The sequence below is a fragment of the Perissodus microlepis genome, chromosome 22 (assembly GCF_051167445.1).
Source record: "Perissodus microlepis isolate ML-2025 ecotype Zambia chromosome 22, ASM5116744v1, whole genome shotgun sequence".
NCBI classification, from domain to species: Eukaryota; Metazoa; Chordata; class Actinopteri; order Cichliformes; family Cichlidae; genus Perissodus; species Perissodus microlepis.
The window spans coordinates 16,270,524-16,282,764 of record NC_140481.1 but is presented as its reverse complement, the minus strand read 5'-3'; the positions used below and the strand labels follow the sequence as shown (position 1 = coordinate 16,282,764).

At 42.6% G+C, this 12,241-nt stretch overlaps 1 long non-coding RNA gene across 1 annotated transcript; it reads left to right on the top strand.

Moving 5' to 3' along the window:
• The first annotated feature begins 2,737 nt into the window (after positions 1–2,737).
• LOC146362818 (uncharacterized) lies at positions 2,738–5,880 on the top strand. The gene is made up of 4 exons (XR_014799215.1): positions 2,738–2,827; positions 3,718–3,865; positions 4,592–4,660; positions 4,748–5,880. It is a non-coding gene; the product is annotated as an uncharacterized LOC146362818 (long non-coding RNA).
• The last annotated feature ends 6,361 nt before the right edge of the window (positions 5,881–12,241 follow it).

The window sequence follows — 12,241 nt, the reverse complement described above, 5'->3', positions numbered from 1 at the left end:
CCTGCACACGCTGCAAGGAAAAACATTTTTATGTCTTGGATAAATGGCAAAATAACACACAGAATTCTTCCGGCAACACTTTCCTTTGGAATTTTTGACCTGCTTGCTCAGTTCCTCATGGGAAAAGTTTATCAGGATGGGACTCTTCAGTCACTTCGGTGCTCTCAAATCTCATCAATGACTGATCGCCTTTGCTGCCTGTCTACAATATGGTCAATACTGGCCATATCTGTCACTGTGTGCTGTGTTCTATGTGCTCTATATTCAGACACTAGGTATTGTGTTGTGTTGAACCATTTGTTGTAATATTTTTAAAAAATGTAACAAAAACTTCCATTCATCCATTTTCTTCTGCTTATGCAGGGTCGGGTTGTGGGGGCAGTAGCCTAAGCAGAGAAGTCCAGACCTCGCCACCTCCCCTTGCTTATCTGGGGGAACCCCGAGGTGTTCCCAGGCCAGCCGAGAGATATAATCTCGCCATAGGGACTTGGCCAGAACACCTCGCCCAGGAGGCATCCTTGTCAGATGCACCTTAACTGGCTCCTTTTGATGTGGAGGAATAGTGGCTCTACTCTAAGCGAGAGGCCAGCTGATCTTCTTAGAAAGCTCATTTCCACAGTTTGTAACTGCAATCTTGTTCTTTCCGTCACTACCCAGAGCTCCTGATCATAGGTGAGAGTAAGTACGTAGATCCACTGGTAAATTGGGAGCTTTGCTCTATAAAGTTAATAGAGATTAAAACATACATGGTTGAACCCTCCTTATAGTTTAAACAGGACAGATGCTGGAAGTTCTCAGGTGTTTTGTTAATGAGGGTCTACCTGTGTGAACTTTTAACCTCTGCCTGTGATTGGTTCAGGTTGTCTGTTTGTTAGAGTGATTCCAAAGGTTTTTATGGAGGACTTTTTATTATTATTATTAATCCTTTACTCGCTATGTGATCGGGGAAAAATGGACAATAGCGGACTTTTGTCTTCCCAATAAAGCACCACAGACTAAAAATCCAGTGTAGGTATGCGGTCTTGTATTGTGATTGTAATTGAATAAGTTTTGCTGTGACGGCCCCTCTTTAGTGTGCACACACCCTGGCTATCATTCAGCGTTCCTCCTTCGGCTCACTTTCTTTGAGGAGAGTGCGAGAAGCTCTAAAAGGAAAAGGCACAGTGCTAAAATCTCATTTATGGTGTTAATTTGATCAGCTATCTGTCAGCTCACAAGTTGCCAGTATCAGTGCCTGTGCATTGCCTGATAATTTTGCCTCTACTAAAGCAGCTCTCTGGCCCTGCTATGTGTGATATTTTTTTTTTCCCATAGAAGCGAGATGCCTGAAATAGCTCTGATTGACAGGTATAGAGACACAGTTACTATAACAACTACCTCCTGGCTCTCATGAGCACTTCTCTTCCTCTCAACCACCACCGCCATCATCCCTCCCCCCTCACCTCTTCTCTTTTCATTTTCTTTTACCACCTCTCCTTTTTTACCCCCCCCCCCCCCCATCTTCCTCTCACCACCCTCCCCCCTCCACTATGTGCATGTGTGGGTGTAGAGGGAAGAGATTATGAAAAAAAAAGATGAACTCCACTGCAATATTTCCTTCACATGGAGATGTTTGTGTTGCAAGATAGAGGCCTGGCACCAGCTATTGGATCTAACCTGTGTGGGTGAGGGTAGGCGAGAGTGGGAAGATGAAACATGCTTATACAACACGGGCAAATAAGCCTTTTATATTCTTTTCGTGTTTCCTTTTCGGTGCCTGTTCCTCTGTCAGGTTGAGCTGCTCTGCTTGTATAATCAAGTCAGTCCAGCGTGCTCTGTGTTCCTGCATGCGGTATATATGTGTGTGTGTGTGTGTCGGTGGGTCTGTTTGCATGCGTGCACGCAATTTGTGTCAGCGAGCGGCACAGTGAGGCCACCCGATATGATGAGTGAATTTCAAGCATGATAGGATCTAGTGGGACTGCCAACGGAGAGCGCACAGAGAAAGTAGGTGTGTGTGTGTGTGTGTGTGTGTGTGCACTGCTGGGAAGAAGACGGACGTCATTGCTACCACCTGCTTCTGTGGGACAAAGGCCAGACGCATACACACACATTTGCATATGCAGACAGCCAAGCAGAGGTCAAACCAATCTCTTAACATAGCATTAATGATATGATTTACTTAACCCCCACATCCAACCACCTCCACCCACTTGCGCCCCCCCCCCCGACCCCGTCTTCACCCTCCCTCCCCCAGCCCCCTGTCCCTGCCTCTCCTTTCATCTCCCCGTCTCTGAGTCATCACACAGGGTGAGAGGTCTGAGGAAAACAAGCTGCCAGAGTTGGACATGCCATAACAATGCAGCACCTGTCAGTGTGTGTGTGTGTGTGTGTGTGTGTGTGTGTGTGTGTGTGTGTGTGTGTGTGTGTGTGTGTGTGAGTACATGTGCATGCTGCTGTCTCAGAGCGTCTGTCATCAGGAGAAGGCAGGGAACATTTCCAAGTGCTACTGTAAATACAAAGACACTGTGCCCTGTCTGTGCTTGTATGTGTGTTTGTGTGTTTGTGTGTGTGTCTGCGTGCGTGTGTGTTCTCACCGCTGTGGCTTTCTCCAGAAGTTGCTCTGTCGCCCTATTGATTGGCTGTCTCACTTTGTGGCAGGAAATGAGACGGCGGCTCTCACTCAGCACCTGTGTGACCCCCCCACCCATCCACAGAGAGCTCCTCTAATGATCTGAGCTCAGCTGCCTGGGTCTTGCACTGCAACCGCTTCCTCACCGGCTCACGGGCTCAGACCTGATCAGTGGCGCACCCATCAGCGCCTCACACTCGTGCACACATCAGACAGGTACTCCTGAAAAATATGTGTGTGCACGTTTCAAATAATGAGAGCACCTGTAGAGGTCTCTCCTCTCCTCTGCAGAAGTTGATGATTTGGAAGAAGTGAGCTGTGCATCAGGTTGTGCTTTTGTGCGGATCCATTGCACTGAACTGACCGGCTGAACTGATGTAAACTCGTGCTGATGCTGTCAGCTCGGTGGCAAATTTGAGGCGATTTTTCTGCAGCGTTGACACGAAGGCGAATAATTCAGAATTAATTAGGCTATGACACACAAGAGGAAGGGGGGGTGCAGCCCATAATAAGACATTTAAAACAGGATGGGATCTGGTATCCAAGTGCAGGGTATCCATAGAGACCGTTGCTATGGCGGAGAGAAATCTCACCTCATTAGGAACAAATATAAATAGCCTTGCGACTCAGCTTATGGTCATGATGGCCACGGTTGAAAGAACAGGCTCTGAGGCTCCCGGGTCAGCAATGCAGAGTTAAGTGGAAGACAGAGAGATGGATAAAGGGAGTAATTCAGAGAATTAGAAGGAAGGAAGATGGTTCATAAAGGGGAGAGAATAGATTGGGTGCCTCGTGGTGGGAGGCAAAGAAAGGGAGGAGGAGGAGGTGGAAGGGAAGAAGACTGATTCGTAAAAAAATGGAGACAGAAAGCAAGTTTGTCAGTAGCATCTGTCGAAAATCTCCCAAAGGTCAACCTGTTTGCTTGTTTCTATCCTCAGGAAGCTTTTTTTAAAAAAGCCAAATAAGCAAAATCTGCACTCACATCCAGTGAACTTTGGATTTAAATAAAAGTACAAGACAATCCAGATACAAAGTGCAAAAGAAAGCGTGACTAAAATAGCATAATGAGACGGTGTGAGGGACTTTTTTTCTTCTTCTCTTCTCAGCAACACATGAGCGATGGAGGAGGGGAGGAGGTGGGAGTCGTGGGAGGAAAAGTTGGGAGTGGGAGAGAGGTTGACAGCCGAGAGTCGAGGAGACGAAAAGTGGAGACGTCCTAGCACAGATTGCATCAACAGGTCTGAGCCCCTCCAGGTATGCTGCAGTGCGCCGCAGTGTTACTACAGTATTGACTCATCCCTGAACGTCCGGAGATTCTCTGCGTGGACTTCATGCTTCTCACTTCCTGTGTTTTACTTTCTCTTTCGCTTCTTTTGCAGCCTGCGGTCTCATGCTGTCTGCATGCATGCGTGCAGAAAGCATGTGTGTGTGTGTGCATGTGTGTGTGTGAGCCTCACATTTAAGTGTATATCCATTGTGTTTTGTCATCAAGCCTCAGTTAGCAGCTGAAAGTCTGCTTAGTGACATGAGACCAAAGCGGATGTGGTTCCTCTGCGTCCCTGACCTGTGTAAAATCCACCCGCTCATTATTCGTCCACATCAGATATCCAACTGTGTTTTTTCCCCCTTGTTTGTAATCATAATTATTGCACTGTAAGTGCATCCCACCCCACCCCACGCCCTCCACATATCTGCCATCTCATGCTTAATTGCTTTCAAACCTTTTCAAAATGTGCCAGATTATATTAAATCTTGCGGCAAAAATCAGCAGAGATCCATCTGCATGGTGAATGCCATCGCACCGCTTGAGTAAATTTAGCAAATTTCAAGAAAACTGATGGGTCAATTAAGGCAGGAGAAGCAGAGAGAGAGAGAGAACGAGACTCCCTCCTCTAAGATGCAAATAAACCTTAAAAGCTCGTCGCGGCTTCCTGTTCTTCAAAGCTAAATGGTTTTTCCTCTGCCTTTTGTTGTGAACAGTGTGTTTTCAACTCGGGAACAAAGGTGTCTGCGACTGAAAGATGAAAACTGCGACAGCTGATGAAGATGGTACAGAGTTCAGACGCACGTTTGTGTGGGCCGTCTAATTGAGGGGATTGTTTGATTCCTCTCCCCTCTGTGTTTCTCTCTCTGAAGGCCTGTCAAACTCGCACTCGGCGGAAGAAGAAGGAAAAAGAAAAAAAGAAGAAGAAAACACAACAACGCGTATGGAAGGACCGGAGGAGCAGAGGAGGGAACGAGAGTGGCGATGGAAAGACGGCATTTAGGAAGAAAAAAGGAGGGAGTTTACGCCCACCGCCTGAAGAGATGAGAAGACAGGCAGAAGAGGAGGGGAGGGGGGTGAATGTGTGGAGGAAGCAGCAGTGTGAGTGTGTGTGAGTGTGTGTGAGTGCCATAGCTCATCAGCCTGTCAAACATCCGTTACAGACCGCAAACCCACACCGCCATTGTGCTGCTGAGGTCTATCACTTAACAGGTGCACCTTCTTCACCCTCACACATCGTCTTATGATACAATATATACGCATTTGCGTCTGTGTGTGTAAAGGTGTGCGTGTGTAGGTGGCCACATTTACGCAAGTTTCAGCTTCGTTCACTGAGCTCAGCCCATCCTGGATGATTTCCGTGTAAGCGGTGATCCACAGTGAGTCACGCTCATTGATCAGAAAATAATAATAATAAAAAAAAAAACAGCCGGGTGGATTCTTCTCCCGAGCTCCTTCTCCTCTCCCTCTCTGCCCAACCCACGTTTGAACCCTCATTGTTCCTCGCCGTGCTCACAGTTTTATAATTCTGACTGCTGACGCACCGCATCTAAATTCATCACCCACTTACCCAAAGGTGTTACAGCATTGATTTCAGCACTTTTTAGTGTTTTTTGGGTTTGCTTTTTTTTTTTTTTTTTTTTTTTTTTTTACCTCAAATACCCTCAGAAATAGGTACAGTTTAGACGAGAGGATATTACATAACAGAGCGAACACAGGAGCCCCCTCTAAATAAGGTTAATGTTCTTCTTCTCTGTTGTGTGTGGGTGATAAAAAGCAGCATGTGATATCTCTAATTAGAATACTCGATCATTGTGAAATCGGCGAATCGCACCCCTGAAACCTCCAAACCTGTAATCCATATATGCTCGGATATATTTGTAGTCTCCGCTTATGATGCACGTCAGGCGTCCTACCAATGAGAATAGTCATATCTGTGTTACTAATGTGAACCCTGTTGTGATGCAGAATAGTGAGTCTTGCTATTTAAAAAAATGCAACCTTTTCAGAGGACCTCTTGTCACTTTTTACCATTTGAGATGAGAAAATGATCTATGTAGGCATGCATTGGTTGTTATAGTTAGAATGTTTACATATGCACAGCTATGTTGGGTCACTTTCTCTGCAACACAAAAACTTCCAGGTTTCATGTGATGTCTTATCCATAATTTAAGAGATCTGTCTGTCCATCTCAGCAGCCATTCATCCCGTCCACTTTAAACTTGACAGGTGTGTTACCGGGTACCTGAGTGAGTACACTGCTGAAGTTTGAGTTGGTTTGGATGAGCAGGCCTCAGATTTTTTTTTGGCCTGAGGTTGTTTTCTGACACAGTTTTCTGACACAGACCTCATACACTGAGGCTTGTTATGTGTTGACGTTCTCTGAAACCTCCTAACAAACCTCTTAATCAAAAGGTTTAACCACCAAGATAACATTTCAAACCCTCAGAACCACAAACTGAACCTATATTTAAGTTTACCTCTAAATCCGACCTTCAATTAAGTGTTTAAAAAAAAGTCTTAGATCCTTAGCCTCATGATCTGAACCTTGAATTGATTTTCTTGTGACAAATGTCTTCTATTACTCACTGCTGCTCTCAGGAAAGCTGCTACCCACACTCTGCCTATTCTCCAACATTGCACACACATTCTGAGAGTCCTTATCTGCTTATTAAGTGATAACATAGGATCCCTGTTTCCAGGCGTCTACTGTGTTGACCTCAACACCTCAAAGAGCATCAGTGGCCATTCTCGGCCTCTCCGTCTTCTCTATTAGCGCTGTTTATGTGCAGCACGTCTTTAAGCAAAGTTTTTTGTATGTTTTTTTACGGTATAAGTAGAGCCCCGGGGCTTGCAGTGTCCCAGACACAAAATATTTGGACACGTCAGAAGAGAAACACTCTCAGGATGACTGAGAATTCGGTGTTGACATTACATCATTACATCAAGATCATAGCAAGTAACAAACTAATGGCAAACCCGGTGGTTTTGGTGGATCATCGCATCTCCATTTTCAGTGTCCTTCACATGTCCTCATGTGACAGCGTCTGTGTCTGCCCGTCAGTGACCCTCAACTACAAACTTGTACTTGAATAATTTAAACCTTGTCCAACATTTTCCCTTTCTAAGGCGTTTACATTAGCTTAACAATAGCTCTGTAGCTAGCCAGCAGTTAGCAGATCTTTATAGGTCAACTAACCCTCCACACATCACTACTGTTTAGTTGTTTACATCCAAAGTTACAGCAGAGCTGTCCGTTTTAGTTTTTTAAACATACTGCAATCATCACATGGTTTATCATCTTTAGATGGAAACTAGCTAGCTAACTTCCTGCTAACATCGAACTCAGCTAAACCTTGTAAATGCTCATTTTCACAGATGCCTGGATGTTTAAACCTTTTTAAAATAGCCAGACTGATCATTTTACCGGAATTTAAAGAATGTGGACCATTTTTAACTTTCAGCATTGCCTCAGTTTTTGTTACTTTTGGGAAGTGAAGGAACAATTAGTATTAGAAACGCTAATGATGTCAGACTTAACAAGCAGATAGCTGTTCTCTTTGCAAAAACGACACCTTTGTGATCGCTCACAGAGTGTACGATTGAAAAGCAAAGTCTGTGCAGAACTGCATTCATTCTCATGACCAGCAAAGGATGAGCTCTCTGCTTTCAAAGAGATCTGTTTGTGTTAAAGACTATGGTCAAATGACCCTCTTGACTCTTGCTCTCAGCAAACACTTTGGAGTTTTTGTGCTCTCCAGTCATCAGTTTCAAGTCTTACTGCATACATAATAATGTTTATTTTGTTAGTGTCCAGTGGGACAACAAAGCAGGATTTGCTTTAGGCTCATCTACGCAGTGACTGATGCATCACTTTATAAGTATGCATTGTTTCTCAGTTTCTCAGCCGGATCCACCAGTGTGATGGCAGGACTGAGGGACTTTCTAAACTAATGGGTGACATCATGGTGGCTATGTCCATCCTTTGCATACAGTCTATGTGTATGTAAAAGCTACAAAAACATGATTGAATTTTCCGCAAACATGGAAAATACTTTTACTGCAATTATTGTGCTGATTATTCAAATACTGCAAAAACAGAAAGCATAGAATATGTACATGGTAAGAAGACATTTATTCAATCTAAATGTAGTAAATATAGAACAGGATGACACAAAGTCTGTAAAGGTCGTCTTAATTTTATTTTGCTGTAATGCATACTATCATTATTAATCTGCAGAATGTATCTTTATTTTTTTCTCATCTTTATAATGTGGACAGTTTGCAGGGTTTGAATCGGTAAGCCTCCACTCAGCAGGTTTGCCTCATTTGGAAACAGGAGCTGGTGGTGTGCTGCAAAGCATCCTGATGATCATTACTCTTACCCTGAGCCATAGTTCACATGAAAACGAAATCATGAAAATTATGTTGTCTTGATTAGAATGAATGAGCCCTTAAAGAAAAGCCGCATCCCACTGAGGTTGGGAAGCAAAATGAGAGGAGGTCTATTTTTCTGTTTCTTGTCTGTGGATGTCTAGTCGCACGGCCACATGCTCCATCATAGTTTAAATATTCATAGGCTGCCAGCTGAATATTCATGAGGCCCCTATTAATATTTATGAGCTTCACTTGTTGAGGTGTCACTCGATCTCTTGTACACACATGCACACACAGACATTTACGCACACTGACAATCAAAGGATATGACTTTATCTACATGGGTACATTCATAAACACTGGTTGCTCTTATCATGTGACGCAATGGATAAAAAAAAAAAAAGTAGAAGCCATGGCCTCCTATTTATAGTAGCCAAAGCTTTATAAAACTCTGCTTACTAGGCAACAAGAAGAGCTTGACTTTCTGGGCAATAAATGTGAACGCTTATAAAGTTAGAGCTCAGTGAGGCTTTAAGATGGGAAACTGGCTGTGTCTAAACCTGCAGATATCTACCTAGCAGCACTTCTGAGAATCACTAATTAACACTGTTTAAATTAATCATGAAATCAGTACGAAAACAGAAGTGTAAAAGCAACAATTCACTGCTTAACACGTATATTGTGCAATAGGCAAAAAGCTGAGATTTAGGAAGAAAAGTTCAAACACCAACCCTGCAACATGTAGGATGGTTTTCTATTTATATATATAGTTTCTGTTCTGTGGCAGGGCTGGCAAACATATGGACTGGGGACCAGAGCCGGCCCGCCAAAGATTTAAGTCTGGTCCCTCACAGCAGATAGAAGGATTTGGAAAATATGAAAATTTGAAAGGAGAGCAAAAAATGTCAGAGCTTTAATTGTTTTACAATCATCATGCTGACAAAAGAATCATGAAAACCAACATCAAACACCAAAGTGTAATACAAACCATTCAGTCACAGAAAATACGACTTTTTTTAAAAACTGGTTGTTGTGCTCACAACCTTTCCTTGATGATGATTGCGCTGTTTTCTAAAAACGGGTGCTGTTGGTTCATTTCAATAGCAAGCTCAAAAAATAAGGCATACCTTTACCTGCAGTTAGCAGTAAGTTGCGTGTCACAAATTTTTGTTAATTGGTGTGCGCGTTTGATTTAAATATTCTCCTCCCTATAGTTTGCTGCTGGAGAAGGGAACTCCCACTTCTTACATGTAGTCTTGTCACTGTGCTCTCTTTGTATCTTTTTTATGCCAAAACCCAGTTCGCAGTGCGTCAATGAAAGTTATCTGAATCTGAATAAATCTGCCCCCAAAATGCAAAACATTTCCTGTTTTTGCTGTATTCACAATATAATTATCTGTTTTCACGGCGTGTACTGAGTAAAAAACACAAAAATTGGACATTTTTAGTGAATTAACAGGAATGTACCATTTTTTAATGACTAGACAAAGTTCGGAAAATGATCTGTCAGCACCTTTTCTGTAATTTTATTTACTTGTTTCCTGACGTGTAAGCCCAACAAGTTGTGTTGATGGATTTCTTTGATGTACTGCAGGAGTGTTTCTTTATCAACTGGACCAACTGAGACTTGTCATCAGTTTTATAAATAGACCTTTATTAAATGTGTAGCTGGTCTCCAGTTTGACTCTCTGGGTTGAGTAGGGGACCCATACACCGTAGGGCTTGTGCAAAGGCCATTTACGGTGCCTTCCACCTGCTCTTTCTCCCAGGTTTTCTGTCTTTTCTCCACTATCCTGTTACAATAAAAGCTAAAAATTAAAAAAAGAAGAAGAAGTGGATTTAAACTCCTCTACGCTGAAAGAAAGACAAATTTGCATATGGTTTTGTGGGGTATGAGGTAATACTTTTACTCATCCAGCCCACTTCAGATCAAACTAGGGGTTTATGTGGTCCATGAAATAAAAAGACTTTGTGTAATATGTAATTTGTTACTTAGCAGATTTTAAGGGGCCTGCATGCACTGCATGTGACTACTGAAACAATCTAGCTAATTTCTTCTGTTTATTTCCAGTCATTGCGGTACATCTGCTGGCTGACTAATATCATCCAACCGTGTCACTCTGCAGATGAAAGCGTCTTAGAGAGGCTCATGCTTGTGACAGCATATCAGGGTGTACACATTAATGGCGTCCTGCTCGGCTGAGCTCTAATGTTAGTTAGCTGCACGCTTCCTTGGCTGGCAGCTGTAGTTCAGCAGAAAGAAAATAGTTTTCTACATTAAACTGCACGCAGCACACTTTCTTTGTGCTTTATTTTGAGTAACCACAGCAGTGTCTCTCTTCAAAGATGTCTTTGAGTAAAGGCAAGTGATGTGTGTTTCCATTATGTTAAGAGACATCTCTTTATCTTCTATCTGGGCAACTTACACCAAAGTATTCAAGTAAACTTAATTTTGGGGGGTGTTTTCTCTTTAATTATGGAATCACTGTTAATTTACAAGACACACTGTAAAGGTGCATGTTTTTTTTAATCTAATTTTATTTATATATATTTTTTATGTGATGAATTGTTATTATGAGTAACTTGCTTCACGTGTCTGCTTTCCACGCTCTCCCTCTGGTCAGGGCCACCCACACTCTTACCCCGTTTCCAGTAAGGCCCTTATGAAGACACTTTTTCACCTCAGTGAAAACACAGGAACTGATCTCACTGCCTGACACGCACAGTCAGCTGTGCATTTTCTAATGAGTTTATATAACAAAACAACTGAGGTATTTCCATGTGTGCACGACGGGAAACGAGCGCCGCTCAGTCTCTGTCCTGTGTGCGCACATGCCAGCCACACTGCCAGCCATACCAGTAAGCAGCAGGTGTGTGGCTCTATATGTGTGTGTGTGTGCGCGTGCCTGCCAGGCTCGTTTACAAAGCAAATTTTAGATGATACACACACCAGCTGTCTGTGGATGAAATCTTGAAGTGGACAAAAAAACTGACCTTAAATTCTAATGTAAAGTCATCCTCTCTGTCATAAAAGTGACATGCAAATATGACAGACCTGTATAGATGTGTAAGAGTGTTTGAATGCCTGCTAGCTTTCATATGACGCACATCCTGAGGCTCTTGCACAGTCATTTCTGTAGCTTGTGGTTGTAACTGTGAGTCTAAACTTCTCTTTTGCCCCCACAGTCCTTCAGTAAGTGTAGTCTATCATCTGTACTGTAAGCAAAACATCACAGAGGCCATACTGAATCTAGATATCAAACAAAGTAAATACACTACTTTTTGTTAATTAGAGGTGGCCATGGTTATATATATTTTTGAAGTGGCACATTATTCTGATTATTAATAAAAATGAGAAGAATAAAAATTCCACTTAAATTCTCTTCCCACCAGTGATGGATTAATAGTATCAAAGTTAATTCTTATTAATTAACAGCGCCATCATTTGTGGGAACCTCCTCTTTGTTCTGAATACTCTCCTTACCTGTGATTATGTGTTAAGAGGGAACTTGCTGTTTAATTCAGCTCAGAGACTCTCCCAAATAATAACATAGAGATCGGCTCAGCAGCGATGGCTTCAGATAATGCGTTTAAAAAGTTCAGACCAGTAATTTTCTATTTCAGGACAAAGCTGTGAAGTATTTTTTTTTTATCCTCCGAGCTACATTTATCACATATCGGACCGAGGGATCTACTTGTGTAATTTTCTCTTTGAATAATGGAGTCTGTGAATGACTTTGAACTGAAAGAGACTAGAATTAATGGAAAGCGAACGAGCAGACTCAGGACTCCATAATCCCATCTTCGCACAGATCTGTGTTTCCAGTTGATTCTTCCATTTGGTCCTGATTGCTTTTTCAACAGGACCTGTGAGATAAGATGCATAAAAAACAACAACAACAACAAAAAAACCCGGAAGATGAATCTCTTTCTAAAATTAGCTGCATGGATGTGCACATAGATCTGCATCTGCAGAAAGATGAACATGT